The following is a 17,298-nucleotide window of genomic DNA, read 5'->3' on the forward strand; positions in this document are numbered from 1 at the left end:
TAGCTATCAGCGCACGGGCACTATTTAATGTGCACACATCACCTCACATTGAAGTGCAGCAAGGGTACTTTGCATCCCTTTTCCCTTTTTTTTCTTACATACATGATGTGTCCAAGACAGGCTGGGTGTAGCAGATATTTTTCGAACATGGTTTTTATTTTTCTCGAGTGCTGACAAGGGTTTTTGAGACAGCACTTGAGAAAGCCCAACTTAGGTGATGAGGGTTAACACTTACTTAGGTTTGAACCACACAAGGGTTTGGAAGAATGGCGAGCAGTCAGGCTTAGTCCAAGGAGGGCTGCAGTGAGGTACAAAGAACTCAGAGAATACACTTAGTCCAAGAAAACACTGATACACTTCGAAGATGTATACATTTTTTTTTTATTTTATACACCAAGGCACACTGTTGTAATTTGCAAGTCAATTCAGTACTAGAACACAGTAAAACAATAGAAGAACACTTGCAATACTCTTTTGATAGTAAACCACGTTACGCTCACCTGGCTCCCACAGGGGCGTCGGTCGGACCCGGACAGCTGCGGTCTCCACCCACGTGATGCATAGTGCAGCGATGACTGACTGGATCTGCCATCCTAATCTTGTCTGCTTAACCCGTAGAAATATTCTCCTGCAAGTGGAGAGATGGATTTAGCCACTTGTGGATTCAAGTGATGGCACCCCACAGTCCTCCCCAACTAATCACCTCCGAAATGCCCTCACAGCAATCTCACCTTATATTCTTGAAAGATTAGCTCTCCATCCTGCGTGGATTTGCAGGGGCGCGTCGATTCCAGTTACTTCACTGGTTTGAAGGCTCGGGAGAGTTCCGGAGAGTATTGACTCCGAGGTTCCTGGTGAGGACCAGTAAGTATTAAGTTCATAGAGTTCAATATGTCCGATGTTCACTCTTGTTCCCCCCTTCCTTTCTTGTCATGCAGCTGGCTCGTGAAAAGATGCTCTTGTGGCAGCTGGTGGCAGTCAGGTAAGAGTCTGTATTACCCGGCGCTGTCCGGTAAATGTTGCTTGAGGAAAACGTGTTGTTTTGTCTCTCTTTACAGATGCGGCACGCGAAAATATGGAGAGTCACAAGAGGATGCCTCCGGTGGTAAAATCAGGTAAGTCTATGGTGGTAAGAATTAGATTTGTTGGTTCCCTCGGCTCACCTTGTGGTTTTCTTTTGTCTCCTAGGTGCCAAAGTTTGACGAAGAAATGATGGAGGCAGCGCCGACCCAAAAGATGCTGTGAAGACTGGAGTATGGCGCGGCGCTGCAGCTGGAGGTGCGGCGCGTGCAGAAATGATGTTCTTTACAGGTCCGGAGACGAGATGGATCCAGAATCAGGTGTGGAATAGAAATACGTTTTGTTTTCTAACCTTGTCCCTTTCTTTCCTCTTTGTTTTAGGAGCTCCGGATTCGAGGCGGGCGTGGCAGAAGACTGGATGCAGGCTGCAGGCACGGTGAGTGTTACGCTGCTGGATGCAGAATAACGCGAAGCGTGTGTTGCTGGTCGGGTGTGGTTTAAATAGCCTCAAAAGTAGTCCCAGGTAAGAAGTCCCTAGAACCACACCCGAGTAAAAAATAGTCCCTGTAGAAAAATAGTCCCTTTCAGGCTTCATGTTGGATTGGAGTAATTTGCAGCATGGTCTGCCTGAGGTAAGTAATGACTATGAGCCTGGCGCCTTAGGCGCCAGGACTGATTCCTACTATGAGCCTGGGCGCCAGGACTGAACCCAGATAGCCCCTAGCCGGGGCTGTTGAGGTTTTACTTAATGTCTAGATGCCTGCTCCTGGGGCTGATGGGCTTGGTCCGGATGCCTGGGGGTAGGCATCATGACAGCACTCAGACCCCCTCCCCCCCCAAGGCCCCTCCTAAAGTTGTTCTTCCCCTGGGCCCTGGTTTGTCTGGGAAGTTCCGATGGAATCTTTTCACCAACCGAGGTGCATGGACGTGGTCACTAGGTGACCATGAACTTTCTTGTGGTCCGTAGCCCTTCCAATCGATTAAATAAAAAAGTTTTGATTTAACCATCTTGGAGTCCAGGATATTTTTTACCTCAAATTCAGGTTCTCCATCTATAAAGATGGGGTCGGGTGGTTTGGTTAATCTTGTTCCTGGTTGAACTGGTTTTAAAAGTGAAACATGAAAGACAGGATGAATGCGCATATTAGAGGGTAATTCCAATTTGACGGCTACCGGGTTGATAATGGCCTTAATAGTGTAAGGTCCCAAATATCTAGGGTTAAAAGTCCGAGTTCCCTTCAGAGGTATGTGTTTTGTAGCCAGCCAAACTTGATCCCCAATCTGGTATTGTGGAGTTTCACTTCTACGTTGATCAGCATTTTTCTTATATTTCTCTTTTGCTTGTTTCAAATGTTCTGTTGCCTCTTTAAAGGCTTGTGTAATAGAATGCAAATGACTAACTGCAGGCATTTCTAAATGCTGAGGCGAATCTAGTTCTGAGGTTCGAGGGTGATGTCCATATATGGTATAAAAGGGGCTTTGTCTGGTTCCTGAATGTACAGAGCTATTGTATGCATACTCGGAAATCCATAAAATATCTTTCCAATTACTTTCGGTCTGGTGTAGCATGCAACGTAGGTACTGTTCAAGGGTCGGGTTGGTCCTCTCCGTCTGACCATCGGTCTGGGGATGGTGACTGGTTGATAACTTCACATCAATTTGCGCCAGTTGACAACATTACTTTAAAAAATGTGAAATGAATTGACTACCTCGGTCAGAGACCAATACGGAAAAATCAGTGTATTCGAACAATGTTTGAGGAACTCCTTGGCCAGAATTGAAGTAGAAGGTAATCCCTTTAGAGGAATAAAGTGGGCCATCTTGGAAAAAAGATCCACAATAACTAGAATGGTGTTAAATCCATAACATGGAGGTAGATCTGTAATAAAGTCTAACGATAAGGTGTGCCATGGTGTAGGTGGAATATCCAAAGGTTGTAAGAGGCCGGCTGGTTTTTTCTTCTGACTTTTGTTTTGGGCGCAAATGCCACAAAACATTACAAATGACTTTACGTCTTTTCGCCAGGTGGGCCACCAGAATTGTCTCTTAATTTTAGCTTCAGTTTTTGCGATACCTGGGTGTCCTTTCATCAGGGTGTCATGTAGTTCCTTGTGTGGTAGAAATAGTCGCCCTTGATAATAAGGTAGGTCATTGATGACTGAGTAGTCCGAGCCTTTCTTCACCCAGTCCTGCAGGGCTGTTGGATTGAAGAGTTGTTGGATCTTTACTTGAATATCCTCTAGTGTCTGTAGAGTGATTATGCCAAGAATTCTTTGTTCTGAAATTATAGGCACCGGTTCCGGGTTCGCGTATGCTTCTCCCATCCCTATTCGGGATAAGGCATCTGCCTTGCCATTTTTACAACCTGGTCGATAAGTGATCACGAAATCGAACTCGGCAAAGAACAATGCCCATCGAAGTTGCCGCGACGATTGGGCCTTGGCTGTTTTTAAATACTGCAAGTTCCGGTGATCAGTGATTACCGTAATGGAATGCCTGGCACCGAGAAGATAATGCCGCCAAGCCTTGAAGGCAGATTTGATGGCTAATAATTCTTTATCGGTAACCGCATAGTTTAACTCGGGGGGCCGAGAACTTTCTGGACCAAAATGCTACTGGGTGAAGTTGACCGGTTTCAGGATCCTTCTGGGATAGGACAGCTCCCATGGCTAAACTGGATGCATCAGTTTCAACAATGTATGGAAGTTCGGGGCGTGGATGCTTTAAGACAGGTGCAGACGTGAATTTCGCTTTCAGCTCTTGGAAGGCCTTTTCAGCTTCTTCGGTCCCCAAGAAGCGTTTGTTTTTTCGCAAAGTTGCTGTGATAGGGTGTACAACATGTGAGAAATCCGGAATGAATCTGCGGTAGAAATTAGCAAATCCGAGCATGCTTTGTACCCCTTTAACTGAACTGGGTGATGGCCACTTGAGGATTGCGTCCACCTTTCGAGAGTCCATTCAGACTCCTTTTGGAGTCAAGATAAATCAAAGGAATTCAACTTCCGTAGCATGAAAAACGCATTTTTCCAATTTTGCATATAACTTGTGCTGGCGTAGTTTCTCAAGGACTGCACGAACATGCTTCACATGGTCTGATTCTGAAGAGGAGTACACTAGAATATTGTCTATGTATACAACAACACAGACGTCAATGAGTTCACGAAGGACATCGTTCATAAAATACTGGAAGGCTGCTGGTGCACTGCACAACCCGAAGGGCATCACCTGGTATTCGAATAACCCGTACTTAGTGCGAAAAGCAGTCTTCCATTCGTCGCCTTTCTTTACACGTACCCCTTGGAGATCTAATTTAGTGTAGATGCAAGTGTCCTTTACTTGGTCTAGTAATTCGGGGATCAGAGGCAATGGGTATCGGTTCTTAACCGTGATCTGATTTAACGCGCGGTAGTCTGTGCACATTCTGAGGTCACCTTCCTTTTTAGGCACGAAGAACAAAGCTGAAGATGCAGGGGACTTGGATGGACGAATGAAGCCATTAGCAAGGTATTGGTCCAAGTATTGTCGTAGGTGAAGGTTTTCGGGTTCCGTAAGGGCGTAGATCCTACTACATGGCGGTTCTGCACCGGGTATGAGATCGATTTGACAATCGTATGATCTGTGAGGTGGTAGGGTGTTTGCCTGTTCCTTTTGGAAAACATCCTGGAATTCTTGATATTCCTGAGGTAACTGCACGACTGGAGTAGCGACGGTGGCCAGGCCTTGGTTCAAGGTTTTTTTTGGGTAACAAGTATGTGCACAATCCGGGAAGGTTATTCTCTTCTCTCGCCAAATCAATACAAGGATTATGTGTTTCCAACCAAGGTATCCCCAGTATTATTTGGGACTGCGGGGCTTTCATTAAATCAAACACAATAGTCTCTCGATGCCCATCATGACCCAATAGTGTCATCTCTGCGGTGGAATGAGTTACAGGCCCAGAGGCAATTTCAGTTCCATCGACTGTGGTGATGACATCCGAACTGGTCTTTTTGCAGAGAGGTAGATTCATCCTAGAAGCCAACTTGTGGTCCACATAGTTTCCTATGGCCCCGCTATCAATGTATGCCCTCACTGCGTGCATACGTGATGGTTGCCTTGGATCTATAAGGACCATTGGTATGATGAAGTGCGAGATCGGAGTATCCTTCAAGCTCGGCAAGCGGACCTCTACGCTTATCGGGCATGGTCGTCGCCCGAATCAGGCTCTGTTTGATTTTTATCAGCAACTCCGACTACTTTTTTAGATGTTTTTATAGGGCAATCCCGTAGAAAATGTCCTGAGGCCCCACAATACAGACACAATTGCATCTGCCATCTTCTTTCTCTTTCCTTTTGAGTTAAGGGTCCCTTGAACCCCCCCCCGATCTGCATCGGTTCTGATACATCTGTTCCTTTGAGGGTAACATTGGGTTTAACCAATACCCGATTCTCGAACTTAGCTCGATCAGCCTTTCTATTCTGAAGTCGGTGGTCTAACTGGACCACTAAGTCTACATATTCTGCACAATCCTGAGGTGGGTTCACAACTTGGGCCAAAACGTCTGAGTTCACCCCGAAGTCCACGATGAAATAATGTAATTTGTTTTACCTCTGGCCATCCGTTTTCCACAACTAACCTATTGAAAGTGGCGATATAGGTTAGTAGATCCTGGTTACCTTGTCGTAATGATAAAAGTTTGTTATCCAGGGCCTGTCCCTGTGAATGTCTGGCAAATAGTCTTTCCATGCTCAATTGAAAACCTTGAAAATCCCGAAGAAGAGGGTCGTCCTGGTTAACTAATGGAATTGACCAATCCGCTGCGCTGCCACTAAGATATGATAGTACAAAGGCTACTTTGGTTTGGTCGTTCGGAAAAGCTTCAGGTCTGCATAAAAAGTGCAAGCGGTATTGGTTCATAAAACGGCAAACTTTTTTGGGTCCCCAGCAAAACGTTCGTGTGGAGCTAAAGGAATGCTCCCTGGTAGAACCACTTGCACAAGATTGCTCGATGAAACAGGAGTTGGATTCCCACCCGAGTCCAGGTAATGGTGTTTGCCCAGCTTGGTTTTGCAGTAATTGTCTAGCGAGATCATCAGTGCGCTCCTTTGACACAATCAGTTCTCTCCTGAGGGCATTAGTCTCTTGGCACGCGGAGTGCACTTCTGCCCTAAATTCCCCTAACAATAGGGCTAGTTGGTCGGCTTCTGAGGTTTCCATAACGCCCGGGTGGGGATTTGTAGATAGGCTTCGTGTTCTGTTACGCTCACCTGGCTCCCACAGGGGCGTCGGTCGGACCCGGACAGCTGCGGTCTCCACCCACGTGATGCGTAGTGCAGCTACGTTGTAGTAACTTTAGAAGAACAATTGACTTGCCCCTGGTAATGTTCTTTGATGGATGTTTCTCCCACGAATGCCTCAGCTTTGATATTCTCTGATACCCTGCTTGCAGCTCAGAAAGGTTTATCAGCAGAGGGCACAATGCGTCGTTAACTCAATATCCCTCGGCAGCTTCCATCCTGCTCCAGACTAGGACTGATAAACACTGGTATAAGTAGCACAAACAGCGCACCCCTTGCCTCAGTTCGGTGCTCCCCCCTCTATGCACAGCCATCTCGAAGTTTATCAGTAATCCAGACCTTGAAACAGAGGAAATTTGAAGAAAATGTAAAATTTGACCAAAGATAGAGGGGTAGGTTGGAGGGCGATTAGAAATACGTGGGAGGAACATCCATCCGAAAGAACATTACCAAGGGCAAGTAATTTGTTCTTCTAAAGGTTTGTAACCTCCCACGTATTACTCATCTTTGATAGACTCCAATAGTAGTATGTAAAATGGAGGTGGGCAAGGAGAATTTATTTTTGATTTATATTGTGCAGGACAGACTTTCCAAACTTTGCCTCCTGACCAGATACCAAATCCAGGCAGTAATGCCTGGTAAAGGAATGCAGTGCCTACCTGCCCTGCACCCTCCCACTTGATGCAAATTTGCATTGACCCCCCCCCCCATGTACACTGCCGGGTAACGCTTCCCTGCTGGCCAGATCGAAATTACTTCTGATGCTGGAGTCGCCCCACCCAGTCTTGCAGCTCTTTCCATTGTACATCTACACAACTCACCAGTCACAGCTGTTGCAGCGCTCAGGTACTTAAGGGTCTCTCACCGCCGATATCCCTGAACAGGGTTGGCGGGCAACTCCCTGCAGACGCAATGCCCAGGTGTGGTACCTCTCCTCCCCTCACCTGCACCGCACCATCTCTACAAATCTCTCCCAACATCCTCTTCCCCTCTGCCCACCTGGCAATCAGCACCATGACAAAATGTTCTGGCAAGAAACAAAGTTCGATCAATATGTTCGCCAAGTAGTAATAATAATAATTTAGTATTTATATAGCGCTACGAACACTCGGGTATCTGAGCGCTGCTTATTAATACCCACAGTGTGTGGTGCTCATTTATCAACCTCGGAAGGCTGAAAGGCTGAGTTTGGCCCTGCCGGGATTCGAGTTTGTGTTAGCAGGCTCCACACAGATGTCAAAGCAAGCGCTCAACTCGCTGTGCTATCGGACCGGTTTATGATCAAGTCTACTCCTAAAGAGCCTGACATGCCTACTGAATCTGAAACGGGGACATCTCCCCCTCTGGCAGCGATGAGCCCACAGAGCTACAAAAGCTGATGGACTTTGTGAGGGATGGATTCACCACTCTTAATACCAAATTGGATGACATGAGCAGCACTATTAGCGCTATCAAGTCCCTCATGCAGAAAATGGATACCCGAATAACTGAGTGGAGACCAGAGTCGGAACAACCAAAGACGAAGTTACAATAGTCAGATCTGACCTCACGGCCCTTACCAAACAGGTGCAATAGATCAGTAGGAACAACGAGGACCTGGAATCCAGATATAGGCGCAATAATATACGCGTTATAGGGGTGCCGAGGACAATATCTCTGGTCCAATGGAAGACTTTGTGGAGCGCACTCTCCTCTCACTATTGGACGGTCCTAAACTGTCCCCCTTCTTTGCAATTGAAAGAGCTCACTGATCTCTGATGTTGAAACCTAAACCCAGCCCCCCACCCTATTATCGGCAGGGTGATGAACTATCGAGACAGGGACGCTTTACTTTGCACCGCCAGAGCTAAAGGAGAGTTACTGCTTGTATCCAACAAGATTCACTTACACCCCGATTTCTCTGTGGCGGTCCAGCAGGGACACAAATCCTTAGCAGAGAAGAAAAGGATGCGAAACCTCAGTGTCAACTACGCCATGTTTCCTGCCAAACTCTATAGAATACTCCGGGAAAGTCTTCTTCACCATCCCGGAAGAAGCAATGAAGTTCCTTAACCAGCACTTTCCGGGATAAAGCAGCCACTGTTCTTAGTCACATCCAAAATGTGTAGCGTTCGCAGCGCATTCGCCTGAAATGACTGATGTTTCAACTCCTGTCAATCCAGTCGCAGTTCATTATCCTTTCTAGTTATGTTTAAGTGAATCATTTAACTATGTGTCAATTGCTGTTTCTTTCTTGCTTAATTCACCGCTGCAATGCAGGTGCACTACACAGTGCGAACAGCCTCCCCCATGCAATGGGTTCTGTTACAATTGTTCTGGGGTTGTCATCCCTTGGTTTTGGATGGGGGCGACAGCAGGGTTAAGGGTTGTTGGGGTACAGAAAATATTCGGCACCAGTGACGGAGGTATCAGGCATAAGCGATCTTCTGAAGTTGTTCACATGAGTGGGCATGATGTTATTCTGATCTTGTCTTGGGTTCACTATCTGACGAAACTCGACAATGGCTGAACCGTTGCGATGCTCAAGTTGGAATGTTAGAGGCCTCGGCACTTATGTTAAAATGCGCAAACTACAATTATATGTGGAACACCACAAGACCCGTATCCTCGTCTTTCAGGAGACACGCGCATGCAGCAGGTTGCGAAAAGCTTGCAAAGAGCTGGGGCGCACAACGCTTTTATACCCAATATTCAACCCAGAACCGTGGGGTGATGACCTTTATACACAAATCTCTCCAATGCACTCCTATAGATACACGCATTGATCCTCTGGGGCGATATATGCTGCTGTATGGTACACTAGCTGGGACGAAGCTGATATTGCTTAACATGTATGGCCCCAACACGGACGAACCTGAATTCTACTAGAGCTGATGAACATGCTAGCCAGATACCCATTAATCCCAGTCCTGTGCGGGGGGGTGGGGACTTAAATACCATTCTAGATCCCGAGGTGGACAGGTCTGGGATTAAACCCAGAGCGCTATCCAGAGCTGTCCGTGTGGTCCTGGAGAAAATCTATTCTTGGGTTGGTAGATGCCTGGAGAGTATTACACCCAAACTGCCGGGAGTACATCTTCTATTCTTCGGTGCATGACTCGCACTCTAGAATTGACCTTTGGCTCTTATCAGGGAAATTAATTAATTGCATCTCGGGGGCGGCTATACTCCCGAGGACGTACTCGGATCATTCCCTGTACTTGGATTATTCCCCAATCACCCTGACCATAACCCTAACCTGGGATGGGCTACAGTCCCCTTATCGATCCTAGAGGCTAAAACCTCATGTTTTTATGGACTTGGTCTACCAAAATGAGCTTTGAAAAAGCAGAATTGATTACTTTGAAACCAATACTGGCTCTGCTGACTCCCTAGCGATACTTTGGGATGCTTGCAAAGCTTATATTACGTGGTATAGCCATATCCAAGGAGTCCGGGATCCTGAAGGCAATACATGGGTCTATTCTACAGTGCGAGACCTTCTTGAAGCGACTGGAGACGGCGTATGCGCTGGATCTGTGCTCAAACAAGTTAAGCTCCATTAAGGATGCCCTGGATGCTTTTCGTGAGGCCGCGGACAATATGGCGAGGGTGACCGACCAGGAGGCCTCTTGGCTCGTCTATTCAAACAGGAAATTGGTGGACACCATATTCCCCTATTTGAGGAAGCAGACAGAGCGCTAGTACACACTGAAGGAAAAGTGAGCGAAGTATTTTGCTCCTTTTATGCATCATTATACACTGTCAGGAAGACCCACTTACTGCCATAGACGCATTCTTCGATGCACTACCACTATCAATATTATCCAACGAAACCAGAGACGCTCTGGACGATCCCATCATGGGCGAAGAACTCGCTGCGCTATTGATGCCCTACCCCCTAATAAGGCCCCTGGTCCAGACGGTCTCCCTGTGGACTTTTATAAATGCTTCAAAGGTCTTCTCGTTCCTCATCTTGTAGCTCTCACGGACGATTCCAATGCTAAGAAAGAATTACCCCTCGCTCTCCGTCAAGCGGCGATAACAGTCCTGCTCAAACCAGGTAAACCCGCCACGCAATGCAGATCATATCACCCACCCCCACTCCCCCGTCGCTGATTAACAGTGAAGTCAAGATATTCGCTAAGGTTCTTGCCCTACATCTGGCCCCATATATGTCCCATTTGATACACACTGATCAGCCTGGCTTCGTCCTGGGCTGCTCCACTGGCCTAAACCTGCGTCGGTTGTTTAACGTCATCTCGGATTGACCCGGAGGCAAGCGCCATCGCTGCCATGCTGGACATGCAGAAAGCCTGACTCCGTTTCATGGCACTTCCTTTGGGTTATGTTTGAGAGATGCAATTTTGGGCCTAGATTTGTGTCCTGAATACAACTACTATATTCCAAACCTGTCGCTAGCGTGCGCACTAATGGTCGACTCACGCCAGTTTGATATCGGCAGGGGAACCAGACAGGGATGCCCTCTGTCCCCACTTCTCTTTGAACTAGTCATGGAACCCTTTGCTGATCTTTTACGGTCCAAACATGCTCACAGAGGTATGCTGATCAGTCCTCCCGAGATGGTTTCACTTTACGCAGATGATGCGATGCTGTACATAAGAGACCCAGAACGCAACCTTAACCCCATAATGCTGGATGTCTGTAACTTTGGCTCCTTGTCTGGCCTCTGGGCCAAATGGGCTAAATCTGAGCTGTTTCCCCTGACCGACCCCACATCGGCTGCAAAGGATTGAAATGGGCCCACATCGAGATAAAATACTTAGGAGTTAAGTGCCGTGATTTCGGATCTTACTTGAAGCAACTTGAACATAAATTACTCTTGTGGTCTAAGCTTTCCATTACCCAGATAGGTAGAGTTTCTCTTCTCAAGATGGTAGTGTTACCTCAGATCCTATACTGCTTCCTCAACGTTCCTATGTGGCCCGGTACCAAATTCTTTACTAGATGCCGCTCACTGACCAACAGCTTCCTATGGCACTCTGGTGCGGTAGGCCTAAAATGGTCAACCCTAGCGAGACCGCTCAATCAAGGTGGCCCCTAGCAGCCCCTGACAGTCATACTGGATCGCAGCTCAAGCCCATTATGCTGCATATTGGTCCACTGGGGACCTACCGCTCCCACACGTGAAACTCGAACAACTGGCAGTTAGCCCCAGAGATACCCACTCCCTTCCGACCCCCACCCACCCGTCTGGACCGACTCTGGTACACCCAGCCCTGCGGCTGTCACTGCCTTCGCCTGGGAGAAGATTTGCAGACAGACGGGTTACCCCCGCCCGTTCCACAAAGACCTGCCACCATGCAAATGTATTCCCAGGTTCCCCAGGACTAGTAAATCTATTGCAGCTAAATGGTCGACAGATGGCTTCTCTACCCTGGGCGATTTGTACAAGCTCGGCTTATTTTTGGGTTGGTCTGACCTGCGGAGGTGCTTGCTGGGAGCTCCTTATGTGTGGCTACAATATGCTGGGTTGAGACGGGTGGTCAAGAAGCGGTGGCCTGAGTTTGCAACACTGCCCCCAGATGAACCCCTGCTTGCCCTTGTAATGTGTAATTCTATCCCCTCAGGTATTGTATCACTTTTTTATAGGCCGCTTCAGGTAAGCCTGGAGCAGAGACCTGGGAATAGATTTCACTGATGAAAGGTGGGACAATATGTGCAGACATGCTCGCATAGTCTCTTAACTCAAAGTTCCGCCTGATCCAATCCAAGGTACTGCATACGTTTCATTACACCCCTGCCAGGCTTCACATCATGTCACATGACCACTCACCCCGGTGCCCCAGGTTCCATGCTGATAAGGCGGGGTATATTGCCATATGATGTGGGATTGCCCCAGTATTTCCGAATTTTGGGCCAAGTTATGTACAACTGTATCTACGATACATGATCTAACTGTGGAGCCCTTGCCCATGACCTGCCTGTTCCATGAGTTCCTGGCGATATCCGGCAGCAGCCATAAGCTGGCCAGTTTGTGCATGTTACTTGCACTACAATGCTTACTGTTAGTGTGGCTCAGACCAACTGTGCCTACAGTGGGGCAATGGCTCAGATGTCACCTGAAGAGAGATGGTCCTCTATGCAGACACCTGGTTGTAGGGCATACTTGCACACAATGGACAACGATGAGGCTTGTAGTGTAGATTCACCTGGTCCCTCCAGCCCCGACCGGCCTCTGTAGTACCCGTGTTAGCTGACTGCAATTGTATAATTGTAATTATTACTGATGGTTAAATCAAAATGTGCTACTCCCTTGTAACATATTACCTGCTCACATGCTATTCTATGTACTGATGTCTGTCCTTCTCCGTTACCTTGCCGAACTCAATAAAGGTATTTTTTTTTTTTTTAATGACAGTTTTAACATCCTTAAATGGCACGTATGGAGGGGTGTAAAAGGAGGTCCCATAAGGAATTTTAAAACCAGATTAAGATCCCAAACTGGGACAATAAATGGAATAGGATGGAAAATGTTTTTAAGTCCCTTCAGGAACTAAAATGAACTTAAAGAACCCGGTTCCAGAGAGCACTTAAAAATGAAGAACACTGCAAAATATCCGTTTGCAGTAGAAAACTATAGCCCTTGATGGGCTAAATGCAGTATAACTGACAACACCAAAAGTGTATCTCAAGAAAAAGGCTCAATGTCTATCCCTGCACCAGCTGCAAAACATGTTCCAACGGCAGCAGTACACAGCTTTAGTTGCTGGCCTTCGGGCCGAAAGCAACACATCCGGGAGGTGCCAATATCTCCATCTTAACCTTTCAAAAACCAGGCGTGAAGGTTCAGGGTTCTAATCTCTGGGTAAAGAATACGACCACCCTACTGAGTGAGCAGGTCTGCTCTTTGAGGAAGACTAATCAGGAGAGGTATCCAGCCCACTAACATCCTTCAAGAAATCTACACGGTGCTGTAATGTAGACTGTTCAGAGATTAACTCCTCAGGCACATTGGGAGTTTCAAATTCCAGGCCAAACCGAGGACAATCTCATTGTCAGTCCCTCCCAAAAATGAAACCCATGGACTTAAATTCCTTTCTTGTAAGAGGTCTCTAATATTTTACTTCGGCAGTTTTGGAGTCGAAAGAATTGATGCGACCAGCTACGAAGGCGTGGAGGCTTAGGCTTTGGTACATCTCAAACCTTCGAGACTCTTGATGTTTTGAGGAAGCTTTGAGCAAGCAGAAGCCTCAACTGAATCCCCATCAGCCTTAAACGGCGCAATGGGGTCCGAAGGCTTCTTTTGCTCCTTTGAAGGGGCAGAAGGGGCCGCTTTCTCAAACACCTTTATTTGGATGCAACAATCCTCCCATTCAGCTTTTGACGCCGACTTACCTGGGAAACGTACACGTTTAGTATCAGGTGAGGAGTCCAAAGAAGAGAACAAGTTACTAACCTCTGGTAAGGTTCTTTCGATTGGATGTTCCCCCCACATATTCCTCATCTTATGATTGGATATACCTCAGCTTCAACTGCTTCGGAAAAAAAGAATTTGGCAGAGTGTGCTGCGAGTCAATGCCGTCCACATGGTGTCTCATGAGGGAGTCTATCTCGCAGTCAACGTCAGTATATAATGGTACGCGCAGCGCCCGTTGGTTTCAGTTCTGTTTTTACACCTTCCTCATGCAGAATTACCAACATCAGTCAATCCTAGACAGTACTAGACTTTGAAGGAGTGTAAAGTGTAATGCCTGGAAATTCTACAGAGGGGTAGGTTGGGTGGGTGGGGCGATGAGGAATGGAGGAACATCCAATCAAAATAACATTACCAGGGGTAAATAATTTTTTCTTCAGATGGATTGTGTCCTCCCACGTATTCCTCATCTTATGATAGACTCCCAAAGCAGTGTTAGGTTTTGGGACAAATTTTCGGTTTCAAGATTTGTCGTAGATCGAGTAGAAGACCGCCTTCCCAAATCCTCGTTCCTGGCTAGAGGATGAGTCTAGACAGTAATGCTTTGGGAAACTGGATGGTAGACAAAGTTGCTGCCGCAAGAAATTCTTTTAAAGGCACCCCTGTTTGGAGAGCGGAATATGTTGCCATTCCCCTTTTTGAGTGGGCTCTTGAGCCTTCTGGGGGATCTTTACCGGCCAATCTGTAGCATTCAGAAATAGCAAGTATTATCCATCTGGATAAAGTTTGTTTAGTAACTGGAAGTCCCAGTTTGTGGCCAGTATAGCCAATGAAATGTTGGTCATGCTGACGTATCTTCATCATACGAGAAATGTAAAAGCTCAAAGCTCTTCTTGGATCAAGCCTATGTAGCCTTTCCTCTTCCTTGCTAGGATGAGGTGGCGGATAGAAAGTTGGGAGCACAATTTTCTGGGCTAAATAGAAATCGGACTCCATTTTTGGTAAAAAAGAAAGTTCAACCATAAGGACAACCGTATCCTTGTAACAAATTGCCAAAGAACAAGTTGCTTTCTTACCTGGTAACGTTCTTTCGATGGGATGGTCCGACGACGTATTCCATATCTATGACAGGTAATGTCCACAGCTGTGCTGCTTCGGAAAATCTTTGGCGTCTGCGTCGATGACGTCGATGCGCCGTACCCGAGGACCTCCTCCGACGTCACCCGATGTGATAAGTAGGACGCACGACGCCCATAGCCTCAGTTATAGTTTTTTCCCAGAACGTGTGCCACCAGTTTTCTGCCAGTTAGACACACAAGGCCTTGCGGAACGCAAGCTGCAATCGCAAAAGAAATTCTGCAGCGGGGAAGGCAGGGAGGGAGCGATATGGAATACGTCGTCAGACCATGCCATCGAAAGAACGTTACCAGGTAAGAAAGTAACTTGTTCTTCGAGGGGATTGGGTCCTCAGACGTATTCCATATCTATGACAGACTCCCAAAGCAGTACCAAGCAAGGAGGTGGGAAAGAATTTAGAATACAAATTTAGCATGCCCAATCAAATTGCGGAATAGAGAACTGCCTTGCCAAAGGCCAGATCTTGCCCTCTGATGGAATCAAGGGAATAGTGACGTACAAAAGTATGTACTGAAGCCCAGGGGGCTGCATCACAGATGTGACGAATAGGAACTCCCCTCTGCAGGGCAGTAGACGCAGCCACTCCTCTGGTAGAATGGGCCCGCAAGCCAGCCGGAGGGTCCTTACCTGCCTAGCGGTAACACTCGGAGATAGCTAAAATAATCCGAGACAAAGTCTGTTTCGTCACAGCTTGTCCCAAACGCGTCCCAGCGTAACCAATGAAAAGTTGATCGTCCACTCTGACCGGGGACATGCGCGAAATATAAAAGCTCAACGCTCTCCGAGGATCAAGCCTATGGAGCCTCTCCTCTTCCTTACCAGGATGTGGAGGAGGATAGAACGCCGGAAGAACAACCTTCTGACTCAAATGAAAATCCGAAGCCACCTTCGGAAGAAAAGAAGGACGAACTCTAAGGACAACTCTGTCCTTGTGAAACACAGTGAAGGGTGGCTTAACTGAAAGTGCCTGTAACTCACTCACTCTGCGAGCGGAAGTAACCGCAACCAAAAACACAGTTTTCAGAGTCAACAGCCTCAAAGGGCAAGAATGTAAAGGCTCAAACGGAGCACCCATAAGAAACTTAAGAACAAGGTTCAAATCCCAACCTGGCACCAAAAAAGGTGACGGAGGGAACACATTAGTGAGCCCTTTTAAAAACTGCGAAATTAAAGGAATCTTAAAATAGGAACACTCTTCAGACGAGCGCTTAAATATGGACAGCGCCGCCAGGTAACCTTTAATGGTCCCCACTTGCAAGCCCCTGTGGGCCAAAGAAAGCAAAAAAGACAAAACCATGGGAATGTCGCATTCAAAAGGATCCACATTCTGAACTCTGCACCAGTCGCAGAACTTTCTCCAACGGCACAGAGACTTTGTTGCCGGCCGCCTGGCCGAGAGCAACACCTCCATCACGTCTTCAGGGAGGTCCCAATCCTTATACCTCAACCTTTCAGAAGTCAAGCGTGAAGAATGAGGGATCTGACCTCTGGATGGAGAACCTGACCCCCCCCTCCCGTGAGAGCAGATCGTCTCGGTAGGGAAGACGACGTGGAGGGCAGATGGACAAGTCTAGAAGGTCCGGGTACCAAGTCCTCCGGGCCCACGCCGGAGCAATGAGGATCATCCGGGAACCGAACCTCCGTAACCTCCGCAACACTCGCGGGATGACGGGGACTGGAGGAAAAGCGTACAGCAGTGAGAATGACCACTCCACCACAAACGCGTCTCCTAAGGCTCCTTTTGGAGGAAATTCCCGCGGGCAAAACCTTTCGCACTTCCGGTTGACACTGGAGGCAAAGAGATCCACTTGAGGGGTCCCCCTAAGGGCGAAGATCTCCAGGAGAATCTCCTGAGCCAGCTCCCACTCGTGAGAGATCGTGCTCTGCCTGCTCAGAGCGTCCGCCGTCTCGTTGTCGTCTCCGGCCAGATGAACTGCTGAGATCGAAACTTCCTGCTGGATGGCCCAGAACTCGAGCTGCATCGCCTCCCTGCACAGCGGAAGTGACCCTGCCCCCCCCCTTTTTGTTGAGGTAGTGCATGGCCACCGTATTGTCCGTCAGAATCAGGACACTCTTCCCGCGCACAGTCGGCAGAAAAGCCTTCAGGGCTAGCCTGACGGCCCTCAGCTCTAACAGATTGATATGGAGTCTGGACTCCGACGGAGACCAACGACCGCTGACAGTCAACTCGCTGGCATGAGCTCCCCATCCTGTGAGGGATGTGTCCGTCACGATCGTCACCTCCGGCCAGGGCAGCCAAAATGGGGCCCCCTTCATCAGATTGCCCTCGACGGCCCACCACAGAAGGTCCCGTGCTACCGAGGGCGGCACCTGAGCAGGGTCCGACAGCCTGCCGGAGGACAGAGCACTGGAGCTTGAGTGCCCACTGCAAAGACCCCATCCGCAGACGAGCCTCTGGCACCAAAAGAATGCAGGATGCCATGAGGCCGAGCAGTCTCAAGAACTCGGACGCTGGGAGATTCTGGGCAAACTGAAACTTGTGCACC

General features: G+C 47.8%; 1 protein-coding gene across 2 annotated transcripts in view; it reads right to left on the reverse strand.

Moving 5' to 3' along the window:
* ATF7IP2 (activating transcription factor 7 interacting protein 2) overlaps window positions 1-17,298 on the reverse strand; it is a 763,479-nt gene that overhangs the window by 292,685 nt on the left and 453,496 nt on the right. The window lies entirely within an intron of this gene.

This window comes from Ambystoma mexicanum, chromosome 2q, assembly GCF_040938575.1.
Source record: "Ambystoma mexicanum isolate Mex_15411 chromosome 2q, UKY_AmexF1_1, whole genome shotgun sequence".
Lineage (NCBI taxonomy): Eukaryota > Metazoa > Chordata > Amphibia > Caudata > Ambystomatidae > Ambystoma > Ambystoma mexicanum.